General features: G+C 37.9%; 1 protein-coding gene across 14 annotated transcripts in view; it reads right to left on the reverse strand.

The window, feature by feature from the left end:
• ARID1B (AT-rich interaction domain 1B) overlaps nucleotides 1-15,077 on the reverse strand; it is a 257,557-nt gene extending 242,480 nt beyond the window's left edge. For 9 of the 14 annotated variants that reach the window (XM_026088575.1, XM_026088581.1, XM_026088571.1 and 6 more), the window contains exon 1: nucleotides 14,931-15,009. The gene's annotated coding sequence lies outside the window, so the exon portion shown is untranslated. Of the gene's footprint in view, nucleotides 1-14,930 lie in introns of all 14 variants that reach the window. The other 5 variants (XM_026088579.1, XM_026088580.1, XM_026088568.1 and 2 more) reach the window with 1 other exon arrangement.
• Nucleotides 15,078-17,521: the final 2,444 nt, after the last annotated feature.

Below are 17,521 nucleotides of genomic sequence, written 5' to 3' on the forward strand. Positions count from 1 at the left end.
TCCTAAGATAACTATCTAACTTTGGAAGGTTCTTCCCCCACAGAACACATTGAAGCACTCTAAACACAGACTGGATCAAAAAAGCCTCCCACATCTTACAGGAAGAACGTTATTTGTTTGGACAGAGTAGCTTCTAGTCATGTATCAGGTAGTCTGAGACAACTAACTAGAAAGATGGGTCTTTCTTCCTAAACACTCTAATCTAATTTTACATATGTCTTGCCTATGTGGCCTCGAGGAGCTATGTTAAGCTAGTGATGCAGAAAGTGCTTAAAGATGAAATCATTCTCTGAAATTCTTATTTTGCTATTCTTTTTCCTTCATCTCAGCTACTGCATTCCATGGATCACAGAGCATATGAATAGCGGATTTAAACTAAAACAARACATCTCTTCTAGTTTTCTTCTCTCATATTTGTAATATTCCAGGTGAAAAAAATACACAAGTTATGTTCATATGGCAGTGTGAGTGGCTGGCATTACACAGCCTGATGAACAGCTGTCAACTCTTAATTTACAGGCAAAACCCAAAGAAGTACAGTTTCCCTTTGTTCTATAGATGTAAAGTTTGAGTGTGAATGAAGAGATGAAAGAGAACTTGGAAGATGTAATCTGAGAAATATAAATATAATTTGGAAATAAGTGGTAAAATAAGCATTTTATTTCCATGAATTTTCCCATGTTTATAGAGCTTTTTGGACTTTTCCTAAAAAACCCTAGAAGGCTGGGCAGTCCAACCACACGTTCATTTTCTACACCCACTCCTTCCTTTCCCTGCCCATCCTTTAACAGACAAAGCTATATTAAAAAAAACAAAAACAAAAAAACAAACAAAAACAAAAAAATACAAAGAAAAGGAGTGCTGGCAGTTTTTTGCCCCAAATGAATATAAAGTTAGGACACACAAATGACCACATTAATGTGATCCTGCCCTGTTAAACTGGTCCTTCCTAAACTCTTGGAGGAATAATTCTCTCCATCATATCAGAGATTCAAAGCTGAGCTGCGAATTCCAGAGTAGCACGGCACCCCCAAATTAGGAGCTAAAAATGACAGAGCACGTGAGAGAGGCAGGATTTAAAACCTGCCGTTTTTGAAACGTGGCTGCTGTGCGCATGGGGAGCTGATGGGGCCAGGCACCCCAGCCAGCAGGACGTGCTGCTGCAGCCTGCCTGCTCGTGCGGAGGCACCGCTCCGAGCAGAAGGCTCACTCGCAGAAACGAGGTCAGATCAGTGCCCGGAGCTTAYGGCAGAGCTCAAGCCCTGAAGCCAGCTTACAGAATAAAGCGAAAAGCTGCACTGAGAGCAGCTGCTACCTCTAGGCTAAACGAGCTAGGTACCCAAGGATGATACTTCCTCACTTGAGGCTAGGAAACATTTTTTCAGCATTTTCTTGGGGGCATGTCTTTAACCGTGCTGGAGGGTAAAGCCAGGACTTCGTCTAAGGGCTCGTGAAAACCTCTGACTCTGTAAGGAAGGCTTGGAAGAAAAACCCAGAGCATCACCAAGGTAAAACAAAAAAAACTGGGAGAGTGGCAAGTTCCTCCCTGTCCCCCACCCCCCTTTAAATATAAAGCTATATTATGTTATAAACAACATTTATATCACAGCCCAGGGACTTACTCCTCACCACTCTACTGAAGTTTCTCTTGAAATGGCTGAAATGAGGCTTACCTATTATTTATCAATTGGAGAATCGTAAGAGAAGGCAGTAAAGTTTAGATACAGAAATATCTGTAATAACTTTAGTAAAGAGCTTTTTCTCAGCTGAAACCTACTGTTTGGTTAACTTGAACTGTTGGTGGGTAAAAGGGTTCTTGGCACATTACAGTTACTGGAGGAGTACTGGCTGCTGGAGGAAGATGATTAGCTGCATTACTAGTCTCTATTTCCACGTAGACTGTGAAGCCACAGAATATCTGCGTAACAATCTTTTAATCCAGCCACCACATGGAAAAATATCTTTGTGCAAGGAGTGGAAAGAGAAAAATAATTTACAGAAGGAAGCACCCAGCAGCAGAAGAAATTCAGTGGACTGCACAAAACAACAGTTTAAACAAGAAAAGCAAACTATTTCTTTAATCCTTGAGGTAGAAAAGTCTTCACCACCATCACCACAACCACAATTTTTCAAAAGAAAGCATTTCCAACTGGGCTGGTGTCCGGAGGGGTGGAGAAAGGAGGGCAGAAAACAAGTGAAAGAAGTGATGAAAACTCCAAACGCTTTGGGACCAGACCACTGACTGCTCTCTAATACCCCAACAAAGAAATGGTGACATTCACTAGAACCTGGTAAAGAATTGCTAGGTAATAAAGTAGTAATAAACTTCCCYTTCCTGTGCAGATGAAAAAGCATGATCTTTGTGAATTTTATAGGCAGACACACAAAAAAAMMCCCCAAAACCTAAAACCTTACMGATAATTACTTAATTTTCTACCTAAAAACATGCACGTGGAAGATGGGGTTTAGGTGGGTATTTGGCAATCAGGGAGAAGTGAGAGGAGGAAATGAAGAGAGAGGCTGTGCTCTCCCATAGCTTGATTTATTGAGGGATGGCTCACAAAGAGCAGCAGTTTTTCTCCTCTCTCCCACAATAAAAACACCTAGTAGTTTTGTCAACATGTAAAGGTAAACTTGTTTATGAAGTGGTATCTTATTCACCTTGATTTGCTATTTCATTCTTTGGTGTTTATATCTGATTGCAACAATTAAAAAAACCTCTAAGATTTCAGATGCACACTCGGAAATATATTTTAAATCCTGCTACGGTAGGATAGAAGTGCAATAAAAGGAAAATACTGGAGAGAATAATGAATATATATAAAATATATAGAGACCTATATTTAGGTAATACATTGTCTTAACAACAAAATAGCAATTCAAAATACAAAAATATAAAACTAAATAAATGTTCACTGAACATCTTAAATTATTAAAGAAAATACGGGCAGCAAACAATACAGTAGTAAATTTTATGCCAGAAGATATTAACTAACTCTTATATTCCCCACGTCTTGGGGACAGATAAACAATGTGTGTTAATTTAAAGGCTATAAGAGAATATTGTTGCATTGCAACTAGCCACAAGGTGTAATTTACAAGACCACTAAAATTTGGAATACATACTGTACATGTAGAACTTTAAAAAGAAAAAAAAAGCAGATTTATTAGTACTTTTCAGACTTTCATCACTTAATTCTTGCTTCTATTCTATTAGCATTTCTTTTTTTTTTAATAGGATTTGTGTATTTATATCCTAAAACATTTCTGTAGAAAACTTTGCCTATGCACAGCCATCAGATTAATGAATCATTAAGTAAACACCTATTATATGAGCAGGTATCTTTTGGAAAACTCACTCCGTTTAACTTACTTATTGCTGATTTTAAAAGGTACAAATAAAATTATTTCTGGGATATTAATTTTGCTCTCAGAATAAAAATAAAATAAAACCATCGAGTTAATAAGGAGAGTGGTAAGAGGAACAACAATTGTTATGATTACTAATCTCCCAAAACAAAATAGTTTTTATCAGCCTCCATTCCAATAGTTTTACTATCAAGTTAATTAATAGACTCCTGTGCCAATATCTAAATGCCAAGCAATTAATGGCACTGAACTATAAACGGCTTTCTCTTTACTCATGTTAGGGTATCTTATAAAGCAAATGCAATTCTATCACTTCAGTGATTTAATGCAGGCTTTGCGAGGTTAATATTCCCAAGTAGTCGCAGAATAAAGAACTGTTTTAATTAACCTTCTACGGTTTAAATACTGGGAGAAATCAGAATTTAGAAACTTGAAATAATAATACCACCATAACAACAAGAACAATAATAATACTTCGTGGATCAAAGACAAACAACCTATTTGAGAACGTTGTTTTCTTTTGAGAAATACATACATACATTTAGATTAAGTTTATTTTACTGTATTTTTAAACTCATAAACAAGACTTCTTTCTAAGCCTAACATACTAAATCCATCACAGATTTTACATAGGTTTTGTAGTTAAGATGAAAAATGTTTCCTTTCAGGATTATTTCCTTATAAATACTGAAGTTTTTAGATTGTAAAAATGATTAAATACAACATCCCCATCTCTGCACTRCAATACTTAGCAAAAAGAGGTTTCTGTTAAGAAAGTGGGAGGTTGTCTGCTGAATCTACAATCTGACGGCATGTAAACAACTGTCCACTTATGAATAAAGGAGCAAACAGTAGTTAGACTTCCCTTCTCTCCCCAGACTACATTTTCTCCCTTTCCAGTTTAGCAAAATGCTCACACTGAGCAGGCTTATCTTGTCAGTGTTTCTTTACGATATTATATACTAACTTCATTTTAGTACATAAAAACACTCCTAATCATGACAAGGGCCTTGCTGCTTTGCTCATCTTACACACATAAAAATTGCCACATGTATTACCTAAGTTTAGAATGATACAAAAATATGGAATAAAAATTAAAGTAAAAATCAGTAGGACAGGGGTTGTGGTAAGCATCCCCGCCAAACAGGTTTGCAGTGTGCTCTGACCAATCTTCTCCGACTACCCACCCAGATACAATCCAACCCCCACTCGCAGCAGGTGCCTGAAGAGGTGCACCAACTAGCTGCTCAGGAGAAGAAAGCCAAGCTGTAAAATCGCTCCTGCAAACTGAACATGGAAAGGCCTACTTTTGGCAGAAAACCATTAATAGCTGAGCAGAGTAAAGAAAGATAGATACAGACTGGGAAAATATTTCAAAACTGTCACTAGGGAACTTTAAACGGAAGGTGCCACAGAATTGTGAAGAACGCAGAAGCAAACACAAACACAGATTACTTTCATCGACAGCGTTTTGGAAGTTTATAAAACAGAGGGACCCACAATTTTGTTACATTTTATAAACAAGCAGTAGTACCACTTCACAATATAAAATACTTCGCCCTTTCCAATAACACCACTTAGTGCATCCAAGTTACTACAGACATAAATACATATGGGGGGAAATGATACATGCTAACATTAAAGGTTTCAAATGTAATAGACAGGAGTTATTTTTCATTTGGCTAAATCATGTCTCTAAATGATCTCTTTAAAATAACAGGGTCAAGAAAGTAGTCTTGAAGTCCAAAAGCAGTCTTTTGATTTTGGTCATCCTGCCTTTGGCAAATACAAGCCTACACTGCCTCAATGGCAGTAATGCTGCTTCATGGCATGCCCTCAATTTTGTGTTTGTGCTCGGCTTTGAGTTTACAGGAAATTATCTTTGTTGGTTTCTGCCTGCACCTATTCCTTCTAGTGACTTGATTCTGGAAGACAGCACTCCAAGCCTGACAAGCTAGCACCTATTATGATCTTATAAATACAGATATAAATCATGGAGGGGGGAAAAAAAAGGAAAGGTTTGACATTTACTGGAATGATATAAACAATGCTGAACAAACAGAAGTATTCCCCAAATGGACAATAATCAGCCCTTCCCACTACTGGGAGAAGATGTAGCACAACAGGAGTCACAGTTTCACTGAACTCCTGAGCTGATTAAGCAGCCTTAACCAAGGAGATAAACAGTCATATGCTTAACAATTATTTGCTATTACAGCAGCCCATCATGCTCATGAGCTAAGACTTTATAAAAAGCAGAAACCTGATTAACTGGCAAAGACCCCAATCCATGAACCTGCACAGGCTGAAACCAATTTGCCCCTCCTGAAAACATTATGCCTTTAAGAAAAGCTAAAAAATGATAAATTAATTTTATGCACAAGTATGGTTCCTAAATATTTAAATTGTTTTTCTTTTGTTTTTAAATCAGTGCTTAGCAAGGTAAGGTGACAACTTTCAGAGGTGCTGGTCACTGGTGGCTTATCCAGAAGCCAAGATTAAAGTCATGATGAGTGAGTTTGGAAGTCGGTTGCTGGAAGCCTGCTCTCCCTCCCTCCTGCCCCAAAATCTATCCAAGCTTTATTATAGACGCAAGAAGCCAAGATTTCATCCTTGTTTTTGATATCTACCTGATATCTCTGAAGCAGGTTAACAACAAAAGATTCAGTGTACCAAAACATCTGTTTTTATACATAGTTATACTGCTGTTTTCCCTTGTCTCTAATTTCACATCCCACAGAAAGGAGGCTGGAAAAGCTGGCAGAAATACGTACACCTGTGTGAGAATTTTCACCTAGCCACTTACTTGTCAGACACTTGTCTGTCACTATGTACAAGCAGGCCTGATTTGCAAAAAACAGCCTACGAATACACAACAGAAGCAAAAGTAAGAACTTTTGCTAATGCTTTGAATTTGGGTTGAACAATTTAAAAGAACCACTTATTTCTCCCTTGTACCTCTTTACCTCGGAAGGAAAATAATTACTCCTAAGCTAAAAATAAGCCTAGTTTTTCAAGACACTAGGAATACACACTGGGCACCAGACACCTGCGTTGCTGAGACAATGAAAGCCATGAAGAATTTATGGTTCACAACAAGCAGTGGTGCCAATCACTATTGATGATGACAGGCAACAATTTATTCTAAACATTAATTTTGATTATGAGTTCTCCTATAATGGTAATAGTCAACTTTCACAAAGGATGCTTTCCTATATTCCTAACAGCAAAATGTCAGACTAATATACCGGCTTGTTCTTTCCTAGATTTCCTGTGGATCACGATACAACAAATATTAGGCACAACCATTCATCCAGTGGTGGGGGACTGCAAACACAAGAGTGCAAATGGCAGAAGAACAAACAATTTTTATTGTAATTTTAAGCCACGGGCTGCTACATGGTACTTGCAAGACCACATACATTCTGAAAGAAGTTTTACTTAAAATGTGCAGGATTTGAGACCGAACCACAGAATAGTTGACTGCTAGTTCTGTGCCAGTTTCTAGTGACTTAAGAGAGTGAGGATTTTATGAAAAAGAATTGTGGTGAGGTATAAAACTCGAATCTGGACTCACTGAGGGCGATCTGCATAACYCAGCAATGAATTTGAAATTTGCATGTAACACACATATTCCTAACTTATAACAACAGTATCTATTGTGTCACACCCCAAAACAGCCCAACAATGTTAATTAATTTAAACATGTTGCTTATTGCACTGTTAAGGGAACTTCAGCAGCTCACATATTACAAAACAAAACTTCATCCTCATGGTACCAAAATCACTTTAATAATTTGATGCGGTTTTGCCACAATACGGTTTGTGCTGTTTTCATGACAGTCATAAGTCTAGGACATGAAAAGAGATTAATCAGTTTCACATTTTGTTCAGATTTTGAAAGACTGTTTCAAATCAGGTAATATTTTATTTGTCCCATGTTGCATTGACTCAACCCTAGGAACAGATACCTGCATAAGAACATTCACATAATAGCCTAAGACTTGTGACTGAGACTCAAACTACTATCACTGGTTCAGAAATAAGCCTGAAATTTATGGCCTTCATTGATTCCAGAACAGAACTGAATCAATTTCCCCCAGTTACTAGTGCAAAATAAACATTTTATTAAAAACAACTGGCTCCTAGTGGAGACTTGTTCAATGCAGGGACCCTGTCAGCTTGCTACAGACCTTCAGAGCAGCCTCACGTGACAGGTGCTCCCTCCTTCCCCTTCCCTCGGGGCCCTCAAGCATGGGCTCTTTGCACCAGGCTGCTCTCCTCTTCCACAGGTGCCAGCTGCGTGACCTGTTCACACTGGAGACTTTTCACACCGCAGACCTTAACAGCAAGAGATGGCCAGATATATCTTTGATTCCTGCCCTCCCACTGCGGTAGGTTGTTGCTGGACACTTGGAGCTAGATGGACACTGAGCCGCAGGGCTGGCACCAGGCGTTTGGCCAGTCCTGCTCCTCTTCCCGGTGTGGTGCTGGGTTCGGGCGTCTGGAGAGAAGCTCCAGCACCTTGCGGGAGCAGAGCCGGCCCTGCGCTCACCGGCTGAGGGACGGAGGCCGACAGCCTCGCCGCACAATCCCTTCCCACCTCGCCAGCCACGCTGCCTTCCTAGTTTGGATGCCTTTCGATTTAGGGCTTCTGAAGTGGTTAACAAATTCTTACCAGCCCAAACTCAATTCGGCTCCCCRCCCCACTCTCAAAAGAAAAGACTATTCATTCTACTCTATTTGGTTCATGACAATTCTGGTTGGGAAAAAAAAAAAAATCTCACCAAAATCAGTAGGTGTTATCTATACAAGAGGGAAAAACAAAGTTTTGGCCAGCTTTTAAAATGTTTTAATAAAACCTGATAGGGAGGAGGTTTTGTTTGTTTGCTTGTTTATAAGACATTTTCTCCTTTTAAATAAAAGCAGACTAAACACTGAGCCCTCAACTACCTGACTGTTCCTTTAAGGCATTTACAGAAATCACAGTAACCACAAGAGGATGGTTTAAAAATACATGCACACAGCCTCTTCGTGCACAGTGTTAACCAGAAAGACCAATGCTCCAGAAGAGTGCACACAAATGCCCCACCTCGAGGATCTGCCACACTTTTTTCCTCCCTTTTAATCTCAAGCCTGCGTGTGAGAAAAGGCATCAGCATAATCCCACTCTATTCTGAAGTCTTATAAGCAAAAAGCTTCCAGGAGTACTTTAAACAAAAGATGACTTCAGGATAACAATAACAGGTGCAGAATAAAATCACTGTTTTGGTTTAAATAAGAGTGAGACCATAATTATTTTGCGGATCCATTTCATCTGTCAAAAAAGTGTTATAGTCCCAACTCATAAAAATAACACATTAAGCCTCAAAGGCATGATCCTCTCTTGATACATATGAACACATGCTACATAAAACAAGAAAATATATAAACATGGCTGTTTAAAAGCCAGTTGGAAAGCCTAAGAATCCAAAATATACATCACACTATCTTAACAAAATAATGTTTAATGATGACAGTTTAAATTTGCAATTACATGACATTCTTGAGCAAAATATCACTTCTACTTATGGCAAAAGATTTGAAACTGCAAAAACAACTGAAGCATTTATTCATTTATATGCCATTTCAAGATGAAAAACCCTGCCAAGGGCAATACTGTAGCAGTGCAGCACATCCTTCTCTCTCTTTTTTTTTCTTTTTTCTTTTAAAGAGCAGTAAAGTTTAAAAAAAACAAAAAAAAAGAAAAAAGAAACAAATTTTGTAAAAGATGAGATATCTACATCTACTGGCAATATCTAATGATCAGTGAACTTGCTACTGCAATAAACTTGCTTAAAACAAAGCTCTTCCTTCAATAGTTTATACATAGCAGGCTCCTGGTATGAAAAGGGGATGACTGATACTGTCTTACAATACAGCTCGATAATAAACTATGCCAGTATTACTATCAAATCACCTCTTACGAAACTCCCTTTCCCCCCCATCACGCAGTCAATTTAACAAAGTTCTAAACAACTTGTAATTCAAACATTCAAATAAATTCCACTCTCCCTCTTCCCCTCTATGCTGATTAGAAGAAAAAAAGTCACAAGTCAGTGGAACAGCGCCACAGATTATCTGTTTACTTTTATTGACAACATTGCATACTGAATTCAAGTGGATCAAGGCTAAGGAGCGATGGTTTCACACTTCCATTATACGCAAGAAATGAAGAAGAATACCAAATCCAAGGCACAATATTAAGTGGTATTCCTGGCTGCAGAAGCTCTCTCACGTTCTTTCTAAAAGAGCAAAACCAAAACACTATCTGTATGAAATTTCGTATCACTTTTCTTCTCATAATAAAATACCTGATCATCACACTACAGGATTCTACATAAAAGGAAATTGGTGGCAAGAAAAATTCCATCATCCATCCAGAATAAACACTACTTTTGGCTTGATAATCTCCAGAATAAACACATACACACAAACCTACAAAGGAAATAAGGAAAGAAAGATACAGTAGGGAAAAGAAGGCAAATTACTCGGAAGCCTCTTTTTTCCCAGGCTGACATCCCTCTTCTCCATCCTGAAGTAAAACCAGTTCAATTACATTCACATCACAAAGAACCCTAAAACAGAACATGAAACTTCTCCACCTCACAGCTGCTCCCCTGTTACAAGCTAGTTCAGTTTCCAGTCCAGCAGGCACAGAATATGACCCACAGAAGCCTGCACAGACCGAGTCAGAAAGGCTGATGGAATTGCATGGGACATGCTCTTATTTACATTTGGGAATCCTTTAATACTATATAAGATTGCTTTTAAAAAAAAGATGCACACCTTTTTCAAGGCTTCTACTATAAAATGCCTGAGCTGAGAAAATGCATTTTATATATATATATATATATACATATATATATATATATATTTTTTTTACAAGAGCAAGGAGAATGAGAACAACCTTAATTTTCTCCTACTGCAGTACCTTCAATAGCAGATATAGCTTCTGTTTCTCCCTGACCACAAAGTGGAGTAAAAATAATTTCTGTTTATCTGTTACTAATTGGGAGAGTTTGTGCCACCCAAACCTCAATAATCTTTCACAGCAATTGTCATAATTTCTACTTATTTCATTTCTATAAATGCATTCAATATGAACTTGAATTTTAAACTAGAAGCAGCTCTTTGATGTTACAGAAGACCTGACATGCTACATAAATATAGCCAAGAACAGAGAAGAGAAAAAACAGTGACTTGCTTCTTTCAAAGCACCTCACACCTCAGAGTTCAGGAAACATGTGCATGGCACTGCCTTATATATTTCTGACAGCAATGTAGCCTACCCTCAAACTTCGTAAAGAGGTACAGAATTAGGAAGACTCTATAGCACCTCTGATACCGACATAGACATTTTGGAGTCAGCTGCTTACAGCTAACGTGGAGGTGGAATCTTATTTTTCTCAGAACTTCTATGGAAAATTAACACTCTTTCTTAGGTGGCTTCAAAATGATTTCCCTAGCCAAGAAGGCAGGCAACCATAGTCAACACTGGGGAAATAAAGGACCATCTTATGTAAAGCTACAAACATTTGGCCATCGTTTGAGGATTAGAATCATGAACTGAGTAAACATTAATGCCTCTGGAAATTCATCAAATGCAGTTGCCCACTGTAACAGTATAATAACAGGAATATCCTGCTCAGCTGAATGAATGTCTTCCATGTTACTAGTGTACATGCTGAAATCAGATTATTTGTGTCTCTTTAGACCACTGTTTGTTACTCTGAGCAGTACTGTCCTTTTTATTTACACCTCCTTACTGATCTGACTTCATCTGTTGCCACTTTTATTATTTAGACTGTAAACTCTTTGGGGCAAAGACGGCCTTCTTGTTATGTATTCACAGAACAACAATAATAATAATGTCCTGATCCATGACCAAGGGTCCCATGAGCTACTTCAATATTATTAGAGTGATTTTCTCTTGGATCATTATCCAATCATGCTATCCAGGAAAAAATACTTCTAGTCTACAGTTCTTCCATAATTCTGGCTAGCCAGCATGCAGGAAAAAGGTCTTCCGATGACAGTTTCTCTTCCTGAGGCCAACATCCTGAAAAAATTACCTTTATACACTCCTCAAAGATGTGACAGTTCAATAGCAGGACTTGCTAATAGCAATTTTGGGTGGGAAAAGAAGCAACAAAACCAATATAAAATTCAAGAAAATGGTGAATGAAGAGTACAGAAAACATGGGTGAAATTCATCTGCAGATTGAGAAGAATGGCAAGACTAAGGATGACGGATAGAGCCAGTCTTTGGATGACTGATGGGGGGTTTTGCCTCATGCTTCCTAATTGACAGAATTATCTAAACAGGAAATACTGATATTTTAAGAGTGTGGGGAAAAAGGAAAGATAGACTAACTTGTGCAACAGGTATAATACAATTTTATAATTTAAAATTATATTTTGAATACTTAAATCCAGTATTAAATCACAGCATCACAAAATCATGCAATTTTGAAGGGACCTCAAAAGAGAAGTCATCTAGTCAAACCTTCTGACCAAAGCAAGTCTACTGAAAACAGGCTGCTTGTGCACCTTCTCTAGTCAAGTTTTGAGCATCTCCAAGGATGGAGATTCTATAGCTTCTCTGGATTCCTCTTCCAGTGTTTGAAAACCCTCATGGTAAATTTTTTTTTTCTTTTATTGAGTTGGAATTTCCCATATCCCAGCCTGTCTCCATTGCCTCTTAACCTCCCACTGCACCTCTGAGAAGAGTTTGGCTCTGCTTTCTCCACATCCTCCCATTAGGCAGTGGTAAACAGCAATAAGATCTCCCCGAGCCTTCTCTTCTTAAGGCTCCACAATATATCAAATTCAGTCAACTCTGCCCTTTAAACTCTTAAAACTGTATGAATATCTACTCCTATTTCTTTTGCTAAAATTTTAATTAACCATTATCTTTTGAAAATCATTTAAAAATTATCTTATATAAGCAGAGAGGATTAAAAATCTGTGTCTCAGCAGCAGAATTTGACATACACTCACAAATTCTTGCCACTATTAGTTTTTGCATCCTGCACTGACTGCTTACCATTTCACAGTAACTCTATCTTGGGTCATCAACAGAGAAAGAACACTGCTGCTGAAGTTTCAAAAGAATAGACTTCAATTTCCTTTGATTTAGGAATTTGGTCTCTGATTAGCAGTTCCCAAACAACAAGAAAGAACACAGTGGTGAAGTTTTAGAGAGGAACGTTATAGAGAAGGTGTTCAGCCTAATAAGCCTTCTTGAGAAAGGCTTATGGAACCAACCATGGAACCAGTCTGGAGAAAGGGAAAAGAAAAGGAGCAAGTCTCAAGGTGTTAAGAAATACTGCCATTTTAAGTAACTGCAGTTGATTTTTATAATCTATATAAAACAGTCACATCTACATACAAATATTTCTGAATAAGCCTGTATAATTCAGATCCTGGGATCAGAGTTCGAAATTTAGTAAAGGTCGGTCACTGTTGAAGAATAGGATAAACAACCAACTGTTCACAAGCCATGAATGATTTCCAGTGTAATTCCCACACCAAGGCATATCAAATGTGAAGCTGATGCACATGAGGAGTTGATATATAATACGAATTTGCAGATTCTGGCAAAAATGCCTGCTGAATTTGAGGCCACAGCACCATCCTGAGTGTCTCGATCTAGACATTCTCCCAATCTACCCCCAAATCCGCAGTGAAGCTGTTTCACTACAGTGAGGCTGATATTTTCTCCTACCTGTGAATCTCCTTGGCTTTCTCTTTGCCTCAGCTCTAGACAATCTGTAATACATGTGAGGCTTTCCTCTCATTTTGATTCTACCTTCTTTTATGATACCCTTTACTTCACTGTACAAACCTTCACTTTACTCGCTACAATAGCAAAAAATTAGGTAATTGGAACATGTATTAACAGATAAATCAGTATCTTGTTATTTCATATGTCCTTCTGCAGAGTCAGTATGTTTCATGTATTTTTTAAACTGAAACACTCAATCCATTCAACTGATAATATGTAAAATATGATTATGTGTTCAAGGCAGCAACAAACAATTTAATTTCACAAACTGTGATATGTGCACATGGGATGAGCTGTATTTCCTTAGAAATTAAGAGTCCCACTTCATAGGCTGTATTATTAGGACTTAACCTGTTAAGACTCTACCAAGATGCCTATACACAATATTTACAAGTAGTAGAGAAACCAGGCATTTAATGTCAAAGTAAAAAAGGAGAAAATTAAATGAAAAGATAAAACTGCAATCTTTAAAGTCACAGTTACATATAAACCAAAAGATGGAAAGGAGTGACATTTTCAAAAATACCACAGATACAATTATTCTATTTCACAAATGATCCAGCATTTTAATGAAAAAAGTTAATTCTCAGTGGAATTTTAAAATGTAGATGAAGAAAAATTAACATGTAATTACACAGTCAAATTATCATAACTTTACTTTAAAATCAAAGGAGGGGAGCCTCCTGTATCATTGCTACTTATGGCATCTTTTGTTAGTTTATTTTACACTCTATTTTTATTTCAAGTTAAGATTTCTACATTGCGCCAGCATAATTCTAAAATGTTAATCAACCAAGCCTGACAGAATTCCCCAGGAATCTGCAGAAAGTGATGATGCTTCTACTAATACCAAGTCCTGAGCAACTCACTTTTCTTAGATTTCCCAAGATGGTGAGTATGCTTTAGTTTCATCCTTCCATTTCCAAATCATCTCCCTATGATTAAGAGAGCTGAGCCTGTGGATAGAACTTAGCCTGCACATACAGCTGTATGAACTACAGATATCCAAGATTTGTTCAATACATAAAATTTGGGTATTTCTCAAGCTCTAGGAAGTAGACCCATACACTACTGCTTCTGATCTTACTTAAAAACAAAATCACTTCATGGCTGACATGTAAAACACAGATCAAGAACTGCAACAAGTATTGAATTATGCAGTTTATCTAACTGGATGTGCAAACTGAAAACATTCAAATTCATAATTTTAATATCAATTAAAAATATGTCTTAAGCAGCTCCCTTGACAAAGTGACTCCAGAAGGTCTTGAACTCCTCTACCCTCCTCAAAAATGAAACAAAGTGAAAAACAAAACTGTGACTGTATTAGATGCAGGAGCAATCAACAGCATCTGTTTTTTTAAAAAAAAAAAAAAAGCATGAAGGGAAAACAGAATAAAAACCAAAGAAAATCTCCAACCTCCACTGACATCTGATCAAGAAACTGCTACTTCTTTTTTTAAAAAAAGAAAGAATTAATAGTTGCTGGGGTATATAAATTAGCTTTATTCAAAAAAGCTGAAAGAAAACAAATCCTGAAAGGGTGTGCATGTGTATTTGTGTGTATATACCCCAAGACTTTTCAAAAAGATGTTGTCTGATTCTTTATTTAATTTTGTTTTTAACTGTGCTATCTTGTAAAGAGGTGGGGTTGGGTTTTGTTTGTTTTACACAGAACATTTTTATATTTCATGCTCCAGGGTGATTGTAAGCAATGGAAGACTGTGCTTACCTGCTGAGCCTGGTACCTCTGCTGGGCCTGCGACAGATATTGTGCCTGGGGTGGCAGATGCTGAGGCTGCGGCTGCTGGTTGTAATACGGTTGCTGGCCCTGCTGGCAGTAGCCGCTTACACCTTGCTGACCATACTGAGGCGGTATCTGTTGGAAGAGCCAAGCCAAGCAAATACATGAGTCAAGACACAGGATGACATGAAGCCGAGCTAGTTTACAGCTGTATGCTAGCCTGAATGGGAGTGATATCTTCAGCCATAAACCTGACCCAACAGCCCTACTCTTTTACTCAATAGTAAATGCAAGTCCTTAGATCCTCTTGCAGCACATCAGCCTGAGCGTTCTATATAGCTTCTCTTTTTAGGAAGAGCATCTAAGGGAAATACTATGCTTCTGAACATTACAATCCCATAATATCCAGTCTCAAAATACAGAAACAGTTATTTAAAATATGTTAGTTCTTCATACGCACACTTCTCAGGCAAATCTAGAGAGGAATTATTCTGATGCGTTGACCCCAAAGTAGAACCATGGAAAGAAGGGATAACTCTAAAATAGGCTTTGAAAGAGAAATGCCATTTTTGCAGAAGAATAAGGTACTATTTTTTGTGAAATCTTTTGCCAAGAACCCCCAGATTTTAAATTTTGTGTATCCACATGTGTTTAAGCTCTCCACAAAAAACTTGTGGTTGGGCAGTTTTTTGTTTTGTCAAGTTCAATCTTTCTCAGTCTTCCCCATTGCTAAGACACATATTTTGGAAAAAACAAAACAATGGATTCAAGTGAACATTGCAATATAAAATAACCTGCTACCAGTCCTATTAATGGACAAATCAGCACACGTATCATACAATGATAAAAAAAGGCAGATAATTTAAGTTATAACCAAAATCAAGTCAATTATAATTTTTATCAGAGGAAATTTTTGCATCAATTTAGTCCGTAAGCCCTGCATCAATATACATAGGCATAGACATTTTCTTGCACTATTTTAAAAAGTAGACCTTCAACAAGTTCACAATATTGTATCCATATTGCCCCTATTTTAGGCACCCACGTTTTCCCCCTTAAACACTGGTATTTCAGATTATTTTAGATGACAGATACAGCATAGGACTTCTCCCTTCTAGGGTGGATCTCTCATAGGTCCCAAGCTTCTCTGTCCTATGCAAATGTCTTGGATATCTGAGGACATCTGAAATGGTACTAAATACCAATGCTTAGATATCTGAATTGTTCCCACTGAGTCTCTGATACATAGATAAATCTGTTTACTGAACATATAAATACATGCCCATTCTGCCTAAGGTTAATTGATTACATTCATTCAGCAATATTTGCTAGGCAATAATAATAATATAAAGTCAAATTTAAACGTGTTTAAAATTCTATATCCAAGAACAAGCTGTTGTTTTTACTATCACAACTTAATTTGTTCCTATTACTTCTGTCAGAAGTTGATAGCCATACTTCTTGCTAGCTCCCCATATCAGGACTGCAACCCCAGTCCTGCGCTTGTTTTCTTTGCTTGCACTTCAATTTCCTTCACCATCATGTGATAGGCAACTGAGATTGTGACCAAATTAACCGCTTTTGATAAATACCCTCTCCTCTGCTGATGCACAGCTGAACCAGTTAAAATGCAAACCAAAACGGGTTTATTGGAACAATCATCAGGCAAACAGACAGCTGGAGTCTGGGATCCGACAGCAAAACCACATGGTGATTTGCCTGCCAGCTGCAAAGGTCGCAGCACCTGGACTRGTTCCTAGGAAACACTAAGTGCAAACCTATGTTGTGGTCCATCTGGGTCCCAGTAACACTGGGAAGAGAAGGAAGGAGATCCTGACAGCAAAATATGGGTTAGTGGAGTGAGAAGGAGAAGCTGAGTTTAAATGCCTGGCTGACAAGATGGTGTAAGAGCAAGAAGTCAGATTCATTGGGAACTGGGCATTTCTGGAATAAAGATATTTGCACAGGAGGGCTGGAGTTCACTTGAACACAGGAACAAGGTTGCTGGTACCTTAAAAATTCACTTTCTTGATTTTTTAACTGAAGAGAAGGGTTTAGAAGAACACATGGTTCAAGCATGACATTTCTATTATAAGTGAAGACATGGAGATTCTGGGTCATCAAGTGAAGACTGTGAGAAGAAAGAAAGAATGAAAACAGGAAAACTGACCACAGACTAAACAGGTGACAAGAAGAAAACCCAGTGGTACATTGGCTTCTATACAAAGGGTGGGAGTGGAAGAAAAACGTGCCGCACAGAAAACCAAACCTCAAACAAAAGCACTGACATAGCAGTCATAGTGGAAATTTGGTAAAAAGGAGACAAATCAATGGAACACTATTTTGTATCATCCCAGGGCACAAAATACACAGGAGAGATAACCAATGGTGAAGCAACACTATACGCTACAGTGAGTTTAGAAACAAATCAAAAAAAAATCCCACCTCAACGAGTAGCAGAGGCCTAGAGTTACAAACCACATGGATTCTGATTAGGATGAACAAGTGCCGGGACCATCACGCACAGCCAGACTATGGCAACACTGACAGCACCATACTGAGCAAGATCAGCTAAGGCA

The sequence above is a fragment of the Apteryx rowi genome, unplaced genomic scaffold (assembly GCF_003343035.1).
Source record: "Apteryx rowi isolate R43461 unplaced genomic scaffold, aptRow1 scaffold_775, whole genome shotgun sequence".
Lineage (NCBI taxonomy): Eukaryota > Metazoa > Chordata > Aves > Apterygiformes > Apterygidae > Apteryx > Apteryx rowi.